Source organism: Papio anubis, chromosome X (genome assembly GCF_008728515.1).
Source record: "Papio anubis isolate 15944 chromosome X, Panubis1.0, whole genome shotgun sequence".
NCBI lineage: Eukaryota > Metazoa > Chordata > Mammalia > Primates > Cercopithecidae > Papio > Papio anubis.
In genome coordinates, this window is record NC_044996.1 from 132,339,275 (window position 1) to 132,351,895 (window position 12,621).

At 40.5% G+C, this 12,621-nt stretch overlaps 1 long non-coding RNA gene across 1 annotated transcript in view; it reads left to right on the plus strand.

Annotated features, from left to right (window-relative positions):
- The first annotated feature begins 5,171 nt into the window (after window positions 1–5,171).
- Window positions 5,172–12,621, plus strand: part of LOC108583854 — a 37,808-nt gene continuing 30,358 nt past the window's right edge. Inside the window, exon 1 of the long non-coding RNA XR_001898668.3 lies at window positions 5,172–7,104. This is a non-coding gene — a long non-coding RNA (uncharacterized LOC108583854). The remainder of the gene's footprint in view (window positions 7,105–12,621) is intronic.

The following is a 12,621-nucleotide window of genomic DNA, read 5'->3' on the forward strand; positions in this document are numbered from 1 at the left end:
CAGAACCCAGAAAACCACCCGCTCACTAACACCATTGTGGGGGCCAAAAATCTACCTGGATGCTCATGGTCCCTCCAAGGGGTAGGCCATCGCAGGACACTTCATTTACTCTGGTTGTCTTCTCTGCAAATCCACCTTAGTTACTCCTGTGATGCACAGTGCCACTGGAGTTCCCTGGGTACGTGCCAATCAATCAGCACTCACAGGGTACATACCTCATAACGTTCTCTCCAGGACAGAAAACAATGGGATCACGTGGCAATGAGAACAAGGAGCCGCTACCCTTTCTTACCGGAATACCCCTAAACCCATCATGTGGTAAACTGTTCAGAGAAAGGAACCTCACTGACCTACCAATGTGAAGATCAGGTGGTCTGTGATGAGTTTACGGTGCACACAATCACTTACCCAGACAGCAGACACGTCCCCTGTTCATGAGTCCCGTTCTTCAGGATTTTCTTCCGGGAACCTGGAAAACATATACTCAGATATATGCCTCAGAAACACACAAGATGTTCTACCAGGACACCTGCACATCACAATGCTCACATCTATCATTGAAGGACTCTTGCCTCGAAGCTGACGGGGCCCTCCAAGCTCAGGGCTGTGGTCCCAGAAGATAGCAGTTCTCTCTACAGGACACCTACAAAATGTCCAGGTCACTGCTGTGGGAAGGAACACCGGATAATTACCAGGTACTTACAGTTCCACTACGAACACGGGGTTAGGCACTGTCTCTGAAATATGCACAGGGTAAACTCACGGTTTCTAGTATGCCAGGGAGTCTTACCATTTCTTCCTAGGACGCCTGAAGCGAAATCACAGCAACAGGAAGGCTGAACAGCAATAGGCATGGAGACACATATGTAGAAGGACACAAGGTTTTCCACCAGGACTCCTGCAAAGAACCTTGAGCAATTCCAGCTTTATGGGACACACCCACTCGACCTGGATACTTGCAGTAATCCTAGGTCAACCCTGATAGCAGCAAACCACCGTTTCTTGACTAGACACCTCTACAAATCCTAGGGGCAGCACAGGGGCGGGGTAACAGTGATAAACATCTGGCTCCCTATAATCCTTCCACACTCACAGGGTTAGGCAGACACTTTCTATGAAACAGAAATGGGAAAGCCCGGCCTATCTGGGATCAGTGAGGACACAATCATTTCTCACCTGAATAACTGTGAAAGAAATCATGGCTGTAAGGCATGTAGGGACAAATCATCATAGAACTGGGTCTCTGTGACAGTCCCACGAAGCGGACTGTGGTTTAGGCCCGCATCAGCACTTACCTCAGCCAGACTCAAAAACAAAAGAAAGACATATCATTAAAGTCTTACATCCAACCAATACATAACGCTGGCGATCTTAGCTGGATACTTACAAAATACCTTGGTAACAATAGCGGCAATTGCTTACAATTTGTGACACATCTCTCATGTGGATACCTACAGAAGTCCATGAGATCTACCAGATTCAGAAAAACCTACCATACATGGTGACCTACAAATTACCCAAATTAAATGCCATTGCTAGGGACACAACATTTCTTTCCAGAACTGTAAAATACCTTGGTACTACCATTTCTAGTAACACAGTATTCCTTCATTGGAATCTGGATAATCCCATGGTCACATTTTTAGAGACACTATCGTCTCTTACCTGGTGACTTGCAAAGTCCCTTGTTCACTACCGTGGTTAGGAGCACTGCCATCTCTTAATTACTGACCAATACAATTTCATCATAATCTTCATGGTTATGGGGACCATCATCTATTTAGTAAGCAGCTGACAATCTCATGGTCATTTTGGGTTTAGGTTCACCATCTTATCTGGAATACTACCAAATGCCATGTTCACTAACGTGGGAAGGGCCATCGTCAGCTTGTACGTGCCTACCTCAGGAAACCCAATTTTGGTACTCAAGTTAGGGCCTCCATCCACACCTACCTGGATATCTAGAAAATACCATGCTCACCTCCACAGTTAGGTTTATCATCGTTTCTTACCGTTATAACTTCAGTATCCCATGTTCACTTCCTAAGTAAAAACACTCATTTCTTGCCTGGATATTTAAAAAATCTCACAAACTGCCGTGGATACGGTCACTGTCATATTTTCACTCCATAGCTATAAAATCCTATGGCACTACCATGGTTAGAGACATATCCACCATATGTTTCTTGGATTCCTTCAAAATCACTACAATGATGACAGCCATGATCATTTTGTACCTGAATCCCTACCAAATCCTATGGACCCTCAATCTCCTGGAGAGACTTCAAGGCTGTTCTCATGCTCTGATTTCACTAACACGCGAAGGCACATCATCAGCTCCTACGTGACTAAGTGAGGAAACCCAATTTTGGTACTTGAGTTAGGGTCACCACCCTCACTTATCTGAGTATCTAGAAAATACCATGGTCAACCCCACGGTTAGGTTTATCATCATTTCTTACCATTGTAACTTCAGGATCCCCATGTTCACTTCCTAAATAGAAACCCTCATTTCTTATCGTGATTAGGGACATGTCCATCATCTGTTTCTTAGATTCCATCAAAATACCATGGACACTACAATGATGACAGCCATGATCATCTCGTACCTGAATCCCTACCAAATCCTATGGACCCTGAATCTCCTGTAGAGACCTCAAGGCTGTCCTCACACTCTGACTTCTGCCTGCCTGAACCTGAAATCACATGTGTGACCAATGAGTCTACGGACACAGCTTATCCACCAGGACCCTGCAAACTACTTGCTCACTATCACCACTGTGGGAGCCAAAAATGTCCCTGGATGCCTGTGGGCCCTCCAAGGTCTAGGCCATCATAGGACACGCCATTTTCCTTGCCTGGCTTCCCTGCAAATCCACCGCAGTTACTCCCGTGATGCACAGTGCCACGTGAGTCCTGGATACGTTCAAATCGATCAGCACTGACAGAGCACATACATCATACTTTCTCTACAGGACAGAAATGAACAGGATCGCATAGCGAGGCAAATGGGGGGCCACTCCCCTTTCTTTCCAAATTAGCTGTTAACCCATCACATGGTAAACAGTTCAGGCAAAGGAACCTCACTTACCTAGATATGTGGAGATTACCTGGTCTGTGGTGAGTTTACCATGCACACCATCACTTACCCAGATAACAGACATGTCTCCTGATCGTGACTCCTGTTTGTAGGGATTTTCTCCTGGGAGCCTAGAAAACCTACACTGAGACATATGCCTCTGAAACACACAAGGGGCCTGGAGTGGTGGCTCATGTTTGTAATCCCAGCACCTTGGGGGCCGAAGCAGGTGGATCACCTGAGGTCTGGAGTTCGAGACCAGCCTGCCCAACATGGTGAAACTCTTTCTCTATTAGTAATACAAAAATTAGTCAGGGCTGGTGGCACACATGTGTCATCTCAGCAACACGGGAGGCTGAGGCAGGAGAATCACTTGAACACAGGAGGCTGAGGTTGGAGTTAGCCAAGAAACACACAAGGTGTTCTACCAGGACACCTGCAAATCATGATGCTCACATCCATCATTCAACGACTCTTACCTGGATGCTGGCAGGGACCCCCAAACTCAGGGCAGTGGTCCCAGAAGACAGTATTTCTCTCTACAGGACACCAGCAAAATGATCACGGTCACTGCTGTGGCTGTGAATGCCGGATGATTACCTTGTATTTGCATTCCCAGTGCGCTCACAGGGTTAGGCATTGTCTCTGAAATATGCAGAGGGAAAACTCATGGTTTCAAGTATGTCAGGGACTCTTATCATTTCCGACCGGGATACCTGAAGCTAAATCAGGGGAACAACAGGGAGGCCTACACCACCATCACTTACCAGACAAGACTCAATCATTTCTCACCTGAATACATGTGAAGGAAGTAACGATGGGAAGGCCTGTAGGGACACATCATCACTGAACTGGGTCTCTGTGACAGTCCCACGGTGCGGGCTGTGGTTTAGGCCCACATCAGCACTGACCTCAGCCAGACTCTGTCTCAAAAAGAAAGAAAACGATAGATAACACGAAAGTCTTACATCAAAGAAATAAATAAAGCTAGAGTTTTAAGCTGGATACTTATAAAACACCTTGGTTACAATGGTGGCAACTGGTTACAATTTGTGTCACGTCATCTCTCATGTGGACGCCTACAGAAGCTCATGAGATCTACCAGATTTAGAGAAGCCTACCATACATGGAGACGTACAAATTACCCAGATTAAATGCCATTCCTAAGGACACATCATTTCTTTCCAGGGTAACTGCAAAATACCTTGGTACTACCGCTTCTAGTAACACATTATTCCTTGATTGGATATCCTCAAAATCCCACGGTCACCATATTTTTAGAGATACCATCATCTCTTACCTGGTTACTTGCAAAATCCCCTGCTCATTACTGTGGTTATCATCACCATCATCTCTTAATTACAGACCTACAAATTTCATCATAACCTTCACAGTTAAGGGCACCATCATGTCTTTACTAGACCCCTGACAGTCCCATGGTCATTTTGTGGTTAGGTTCGCCATCATGTCTGGAATAGCACAAAATGCCATGTTCACTAACATGGTAAGAAACATCTTCAGCTCCTATGTGCTTACCTGAGGAAATCCAATTTTGGTACTTGAGTTAGGGCCATCATCCTCTCTTATCTGGATATCTAGAAAACACCATGCTCACCCCCAGTTAGGTTTATCATCATTTCTTACCTTTATAACTTCAGTATCCCATGTTCACTTCCTAAGTAGAAACACTCATTTCTTACCTGGATATTCACAAATTCCCACAGACATTACCCTGGATATGGTCACTGTCATCTTTTCACTCTATAGCTACAAAATCCCATGGGCACTATCACGATTAGGGACATGTCCATCATCTATTTTTTGAATTCCTTCAAAATACTACGGTCATTACAATGATGAGGGCCATGATCATTTCGTACCTGAATCACTACCAAATACTATGGTCCCTGAATCTCCTGGAGAGACCTCAAGGCTCCTCCCACTCTGACTTCTGCCTGGCTCACGAGCCTCAGTGCTTGTTCTGTCCTCATCCCCCTTTATTATATCAACATTCTAAGCAGTTTAAGTTCCGTAACATTCCTTTTTCTCCTGGTTAGCTGTAGCACAGTGTTCATGCCTGTCCTTACCATCTAATGAGAACTGATTATTGTCATTTCCTTGTAACTTAGTGTTCCTTGTCCTTAAAATTGGCCATGGTGGGAGTACCAACTAGGGTTTTTATTTTAGGAGAGCCAGTTATTAAGCTCTCCTGGATGTGCTGATGAATAAAGTAATAAACAAACAAAAAGAAGTACTACTGAAAGTGACACCTCAATCTTCTCATTTTTCATAACTGGATGTGACTTTTGTGGATGAACGTGTCAGTTCGCTCCATATATGGCTTAAAATCTATCATCTTTCCAAATATTTATACTTAATGAACAAAATGGGTAAACACTTTTAATACAAATTAGATAATATTATATTAATGCTGTCCAAGGACTTACATAATCTCAATATGTCCAAAGTTCATAAGCTTGCTGAAAAAGAAAAACAATAATTAAGTAATTATTTTTATACAACTGCTGAAAAAAACTCATATTTTAAAAATTAAATGTATTATTAGACCTAGCAAATGAAAATCATTGAGATATACATACTCACTGATATATGTTGTGATGTGTACATATATACACCACACACACACATCCTTACCTTACCACCCATTTGCCAGAGCAAATTTTTTCTTTTTTTTTTTGCCATGTAAATTTCTTTCTGCGCTCTTTGTGAAAACCTAAATTTCCATCAGTGACCGCATTTAGATTTCATGAGATTCTTAGTCACGAATTCCTTTGAAAACCAAGTAAAATGTCAAGAGAGAGAAGTAGCACCCTATAGCCCCTCTTTTTAGTTCCACAGTGTGGGAGCCAATTTTCTTGTAATTCTGGAGAAGAAAAAAAATCACCATGTGGCTATAATTCTGATGACTGTTTTTTTAGATTGCCCAGAGACTAGCAGATGCAGAATGAAATAAATAAAAGCTATTTTTTTCATGTTTGAGGTGGTTTCCAATTAATACTTCTTTATTTCTCTTTGCCACTCCAGTTTTCCCCAGCCTTTCCCGGTAAAAGAATACCAATAACCTAAATGTACTATGGTGATTGTAAATACAAAACTGATATACCATTCGGCAATTTTTCCTTTTTAAAGAAAATGTTCTATTTTTTCATGATCATTCTTAGCTACTACCTACCTCTACTCACCAAAGTCAACCATCAGCCATGAGAAACAATATTGCGGCCACAATTAAAACAATGGCAGGGGCATGAACAACACCTGAGAATGCTGCTCTGTCTCCTATATCTACTTCTCATCCAACCCAACCCTTTACTTTTTGAAAATGAAAAATATTACCTTTTTTGCTAGTAATGATCTTGTTAACTTTCATTGATTGACTTCCCATGGAATTATTTCCTGGCTGGCAGGGAATTAAATGTGATTTAAAATTATAATGTGCTACCAAGTGAGTTTTTATGTCCAAAGCTCATGAAATCATATTCATTAGGGGCTTTTCCTTTATATTCTGACTTAAATAAAGACAATGTTTTGCAGTCACATGTATTAGTAAGGTGGTGATAAGGTAACTGAAGAGCTTGCCTCTCTGTGTTTATCAACATCTGGCAACAAAAGACATCTGACCTCTGGTTGAGGCTAAGCAGAGGACAAAGTCTGGCATTTGGGCTTCCAGTTATGCCACACCCTGACTGAGCAAGGCCCTTTGCCTCTAGTAGCCTTGTACCTTCCCTCAGAGCATGATTTAGATGACTTCCAAAATTAATACTATATTTTATGTCTCATGTCTTGCCTATTATGTCTGGATATAACTGCAATACTACATAACTATATGCAGTGGACACTTGAAGAACATGGGTTGCTATGCAGGTCCGCTTTTATGCAGATTTCCTCCTGCCTCTGCCACCCTAAGACAGCAAGATCAACCTATCCTCTTCCTCCTTTTCCTTTGCCTACTTAACACAAAGACAGTGAGGATGAAGACCTTTATCATGAGCCACTTCCACATAATGGTAAATATATTTTTTCTTCCTTATGATTTTCTTTTTTCTAGCTTACTTTATTGTAAGAATACAGTGTATAATACATACAACATGCAAAATATGTGTTAACCAACTGTTTATGTTACCAGTTAGGCTTCCAGTCAACAGTAGGATATTAGATAAATTTGGGGTGAGTCAAAAGTTACACAGATTTTCAGCTGTGTGGGAGCCAGTATTCCTAACATTCATGTTGTTCAAGGGTCAACTGTATTATATAACATATATCCTATATATACCAGTATAGATTTTATATAAGCTTGGAACTCCTGGGATTGATACTAAAATTACTATTTTTGTACTTAAAAAGAAAATCAACCACCCCCGAAACAGGTTTCCACTTCTAAGCTATACTATTTATCTTAAATATGAAACACTATTATATCTTACCCGTTTTTAGAAGCAGACACTACAACAATCAGATTTTCTGGGCACAGTGAAAAATAGCAATATCTGCATACACGGATTTGTATGTAATTTAATGGATATTTACAAAGCCCAGTATTTTTAAGTATGATGAGAAGTCAAAGATTTGTGGTTTGTTTATCACATAGCTGGTGGGACTTTTTGTTTTTGTTGTTGAATTTTGTTGTTTCCATATACCAGTGTGTTTCAGGAACTTTTCTTCTCTTTTGTTTGTTTTTTGGTTTGTTTCTTTCGTACAGAAAAATGTTGCTACTTATCAAGGGGAATGATTAAACATATGAAGTAGTCATATGACGAAGTATTTAAAATCATTAAATATCATACTTTAGAAAATATCAAATATCAACTCAAGTGTATGCTGCTTGGGTAATGGGTACACCAAAATCTCAGAAATCACCACTAAAGAACTTACTCATGTAACCAACCACCATCTGTTCCCCAAAAATCTATTGAAATAAAAAAAATTAGCTTATCAAATCTGAAAAAGAAAGAAAATATCAACTGACCTCCTAAAATGCCCATGAAATGATATTGAGGGGAGGGGAAAAGATAAAAGTGATGTACACAGAATAAATGTAATTACATTTAAAATGCATTTACATGCAAAAAAAATAAGTAGCAAAGAAATACACTAAACAGTTATCTCTGATAGTATAATAATGAGTGATTTTTATATTTCTCTGTAGACATTGTGTAGGTTGTAAATTTATACAAGGCACACATTTGACTTATTAACAGGAACAGGATAAAACTATCTTCAAAGTATCATTCTGTTCTCTTCTTGACTTTTTATTTGACAAGAACAAGGTTGTCTGGTGAGGCTGTTATGAGGATGAAATGGGAGAACATCTGTAAACCATATGTGAAGCTCGGTAGGTCAAAAGAGGCTGGTTCTCATTCTTCTACTAAGGCTATTTTCAAAATTTTATCTGTACCTTTAATTTGTAGTTTCCTTGTATTATTACTATAATACAAGATTTGCTCTGTATTATTACTATAACACAAGTAAACTACAAATTAAAGGTACAGATAATATTTTTGTTTGTATAAGCTGCACACTAAACACACTATAATTGTGCAACGGTGTTTAACTCTTAGGACTCCAGCACCCATAGGCCTCCACTCCAATAAGGAGATTATACTGTGAATTATTGACCTGTAAGCTTTGTGGGGCAGGATTTCAAGACTAACTTCTTTGGTCAAATGAGAAAATAGTCCACAGAAAAAACATTATCTTTGTAATACAAAAATTAATAAAGAGATAAAAATAATGAGATCATTAGGATCCTAGTATAGACAAAGAAGCCACGGTGGCTAATTTCTCAGATTCTAGCAGGGCTTCTTTACCTCAGCTCTATTGACAGTTTGGGCCAGGTAACTTTTTGTGGATAATTCTTTGTTGCGGGAACTGTCCTGTGTGTTGTAGGATGTTTAGCAGCATCCCTGGCCTCTACCCACAAGACACCAATAACAATCACTTCTCTAGGTGTGACAATTAGAAATGTCTCCAGACATTGCCAAATGTCCCTGCAGCAGTAAAATTGCCCCTAGTTGAGAATCACTGGATTATAGGAAGAAGAAAAATAAAAATCATGATGTTCTTTTATTTTCTCCAAATCATCCGACCAACAACAATGCCAATGGTAATCTAGAGACAGTTCATAACAAAACAGGCTTAATTTAGAAAGATATAGTTATGGATTCAGCCACTTTGATTAAAAAGTTGTAATAATTGTCTTTAGTCCACTGCCCATTCATCCTAAGGAGAAGATTTTATCAAGTAGTAGCAAGTAGTAGGCCTTAGGCTACAATCTACCAACATGTGTCTAATTCAAGGGCAAAGAGTTGGAAACTCATAAGGTGGAGAGGAGGTCTGCTTATAAGCCAAAGAAAGCACATTCCAGAGTAACTTTACTTAAGAATTAACAACTACAATGCAGAGAATTTGTGAGAAACCCATTCTGCCACTGAGAAGGCCACTGGGATTTGATACAGTGGAAATAAAATCTGGTTCAAACCATAAGGCCATATCTCCCTAAAAGATTCCCCTTTCGAAAACTGCATTTAATTTTACTAATTACTCAACAAAATATTATATTCATAGACTGCAATTCTAGCAGAAAAGTTGGTTTAATGGAAGAATCAGTGGCGTCTGGCCGTAATCAATATTCATGATTACCATGAACCACAGATAGGCTAATTTCACTTAGATTTAAGCACCCTTCCTCTAGTTGTATACCGGTCATGCTTCCTGATTAGCTCTGATATGCAAAGAGCTTAGAAGTCAACATTCCTGTTCTCACAACAAGAAAAATGCTGAACAAGCTAGCAATCAACAGCATTTCTTAGATCTACCAGACAACTGAAGTCACAGGACAAACTGCCACCCCCAAAACTGTAGAGATGTGTAAATACAAAGTATTACAGTTTACCGAGAGCAGAGGCTTCTGGAGCCAGTAACTGGTAGGAACACTTAAATGGTAATTGATAAACTGCTGAAGGCTGAGTGCAGACTAACTTGAGATTTAAAAACTCCTGATGGCCCAGTTTTAGGAGGCTCCACACTTTTGTGGGATTTACCACTAGGTGCCCCACCAAAAGTAAAAATCATATGGGAGAGAAATCTCTGCTTTGAGCAAGAGGAAAGAAGAAGTGCCATTTTGAAATAAGTCCAGGATTTTCTGTGCCACTAGAAGCCCCACCAAGAGTAAAAATCATATGGGAGAGATATCTCCTTTGCTTTCAGCAAGAGGAAAGAAGAAGTGCCGTTTTGAAATAAGCCCAGAGTTTTCTGCTCTCTGTCGCAAGAGTTACATCAAGGGAAATTACCAGAGTCTTATGTGACCAAGAAGAAGGGCAACTAGACAATGCTAGTTCCCTCTAGCCTTCCTGTCTCACATAATGATCAGGAAAAAAAAGGCTGAGAAACACTGAAGGTCACAGCTCAGGGACTCAAGCCCACTAAAAATAACTGAGATTTAATTATAAGATTATAGAATCCTTCCCTCCTCCTTAAAGTCTTACCACCATATCAGCAAGGCTCCAGTATAAAAACAGTGGATTACAACTGAGAGAGCTGAAAGACATAATCTATTTAAGAAAGAGTTCTTAGGGGAACCTAAAGGCACTATGGAAGCAGGGAATAAAAGGAAACTATAGAAAACTGGAGCCTCTGGCACATACGTGTTACAATTCACATTAAACATAGCCTAGCTCCTAGCCAAATCAACATAAAGCCTTACACTAAAAGCCCAATTAACTCAGTTTATATTACCAGATATAGTATGATCACTTCCAACAAAAAAAATTATGAGATATGCTAAGGGAAGGAAAAAAAGTCTGAAGAGACAAAGCAAACATCAGTATCTGACTCAGATATATTCAGATTTTGGAATTATCAGATAAGAAACTTAAACAACTATTATTGATATATTAAGGGCTCTGTGGTATAATAAAGAATTTGGCCAGGCATGATAGCTCACACCTGTAATCCCAGCACTTTGGGAGGCTGAGGCAGGAGGATCACTTGGGCCCAGGAGTTTGAGATCAGCCTGGGCAACATAGTGAGACCACATCTCTACAAAAAAATAAACGATTAGCCAGGCATGGTGGTATGTACCCATAGTCCCAGCTACTTGGGAGGCTTAGGTGGGAGGATTGCTTGAGCCCAAGAGGTGGAGGTTGCAGTGAGCCAAGATTGCCTTACTGTGCTCCAGCCTGGGCAACAGAGCAAGACCCTGTCTTTAAAAAAAAAAAGAAAAAAAAAAAAAGCTTATCTGGCCTTTGATCTTAGTTCCTGACAACTTCAAAAATCCTGGGAATTTCCTGAGAGACAGAAATTATTTGTTTTGCTAATGAGGTGACTCATGACAGACTCCTAATTAGCTTCAGGATGGGAGACAGACACCAGAAATACCAAACACATGGTTAGAAGGTTGGAACTTTGGGCCAGTTTTACCTGCGTGGAAAAGAGAGTTGGAGACTGAGCTCAATTATGTGGCCAACTGCATATTCAATCATGCCTATGTAATCATATTCCACATAAAAACTGTGGAAACTGAAACTCAGTGGAGTTTTCTGGTTGGTGAACATACTGGTGTACGGGGAGTATGACACATTCAGATTCTTTGGGAAGAGAGTATGAAAATTTTGCATCCAGAGTTCTTCCAGATCTTGTCCTAAGTGTACACTTTATAATAAAACTCTACATGTAGAGTTTTACACATAGTGTGCTTTCAGTGAGTTCTGAGCCATAGCGAATTATCAAAACTGAGGTAGTTATGGGAACTCCCAAATTTATAATCAGTCAGAAGTGCAGGGAGCCTGGGGACTGGGGACTGCACTTGTGGCTGGCATCCGGAATAAGAAGCAGTCTTGTGGAGGACTGAGCCATTAACTTGTGGAATTTGGTACTAACTCTAGGTCATTAATGCCAGAATTGAATTGTAGTGCTCCAGGTAGTCAAAACAGAACAAGCCTGATGTGGTTTGGCTGTGTCCCCACCCAAATCTCATCATGAATTGTAGCTCCCACAATTCCCATGTGTCATAGGAGGGACCCAGTGGGAGGTAACTGAATCATGGGGGCGGGCCTTTCTCATGCTGTTCTTGTGATAGTGAATAAGTCTCACGAGATCTTATGGTTTTATAAAGAGGAGTTCCCCTGCACAAGCTCCTCTCTTGCCTGCTGCCATGTAAGAAGTCCCTTTGGTCTTCCTTTGTCTCCTGCCTTGATTGTGAGGCCTCCCCAGCCACGTGGAACTGTGAGTCCATTAATCTCTTTCCTTTATAAATTACCCAGTCTCAGGTATGTCTTTGATAGCAGTGTGAGAACAGACTAATATGAAGCCCCAGTGGAAAAAATAGACAGCATGAAGGCACAGGTGGGTAATGTAAGCATGAGATGAAAAACCCTAAGAAAGAATCAAAAGGAAATGCTAGAAATAAAAAAACATTGTGACAGAAATGAAGAATGTATTTAAAGGCTCATCAGCAGGTTGGAAATGTCTGGGGAAAGAATTAATGAGCTTGGCAACAGGTCAACAGAAACTTTCCAAACTGGAAG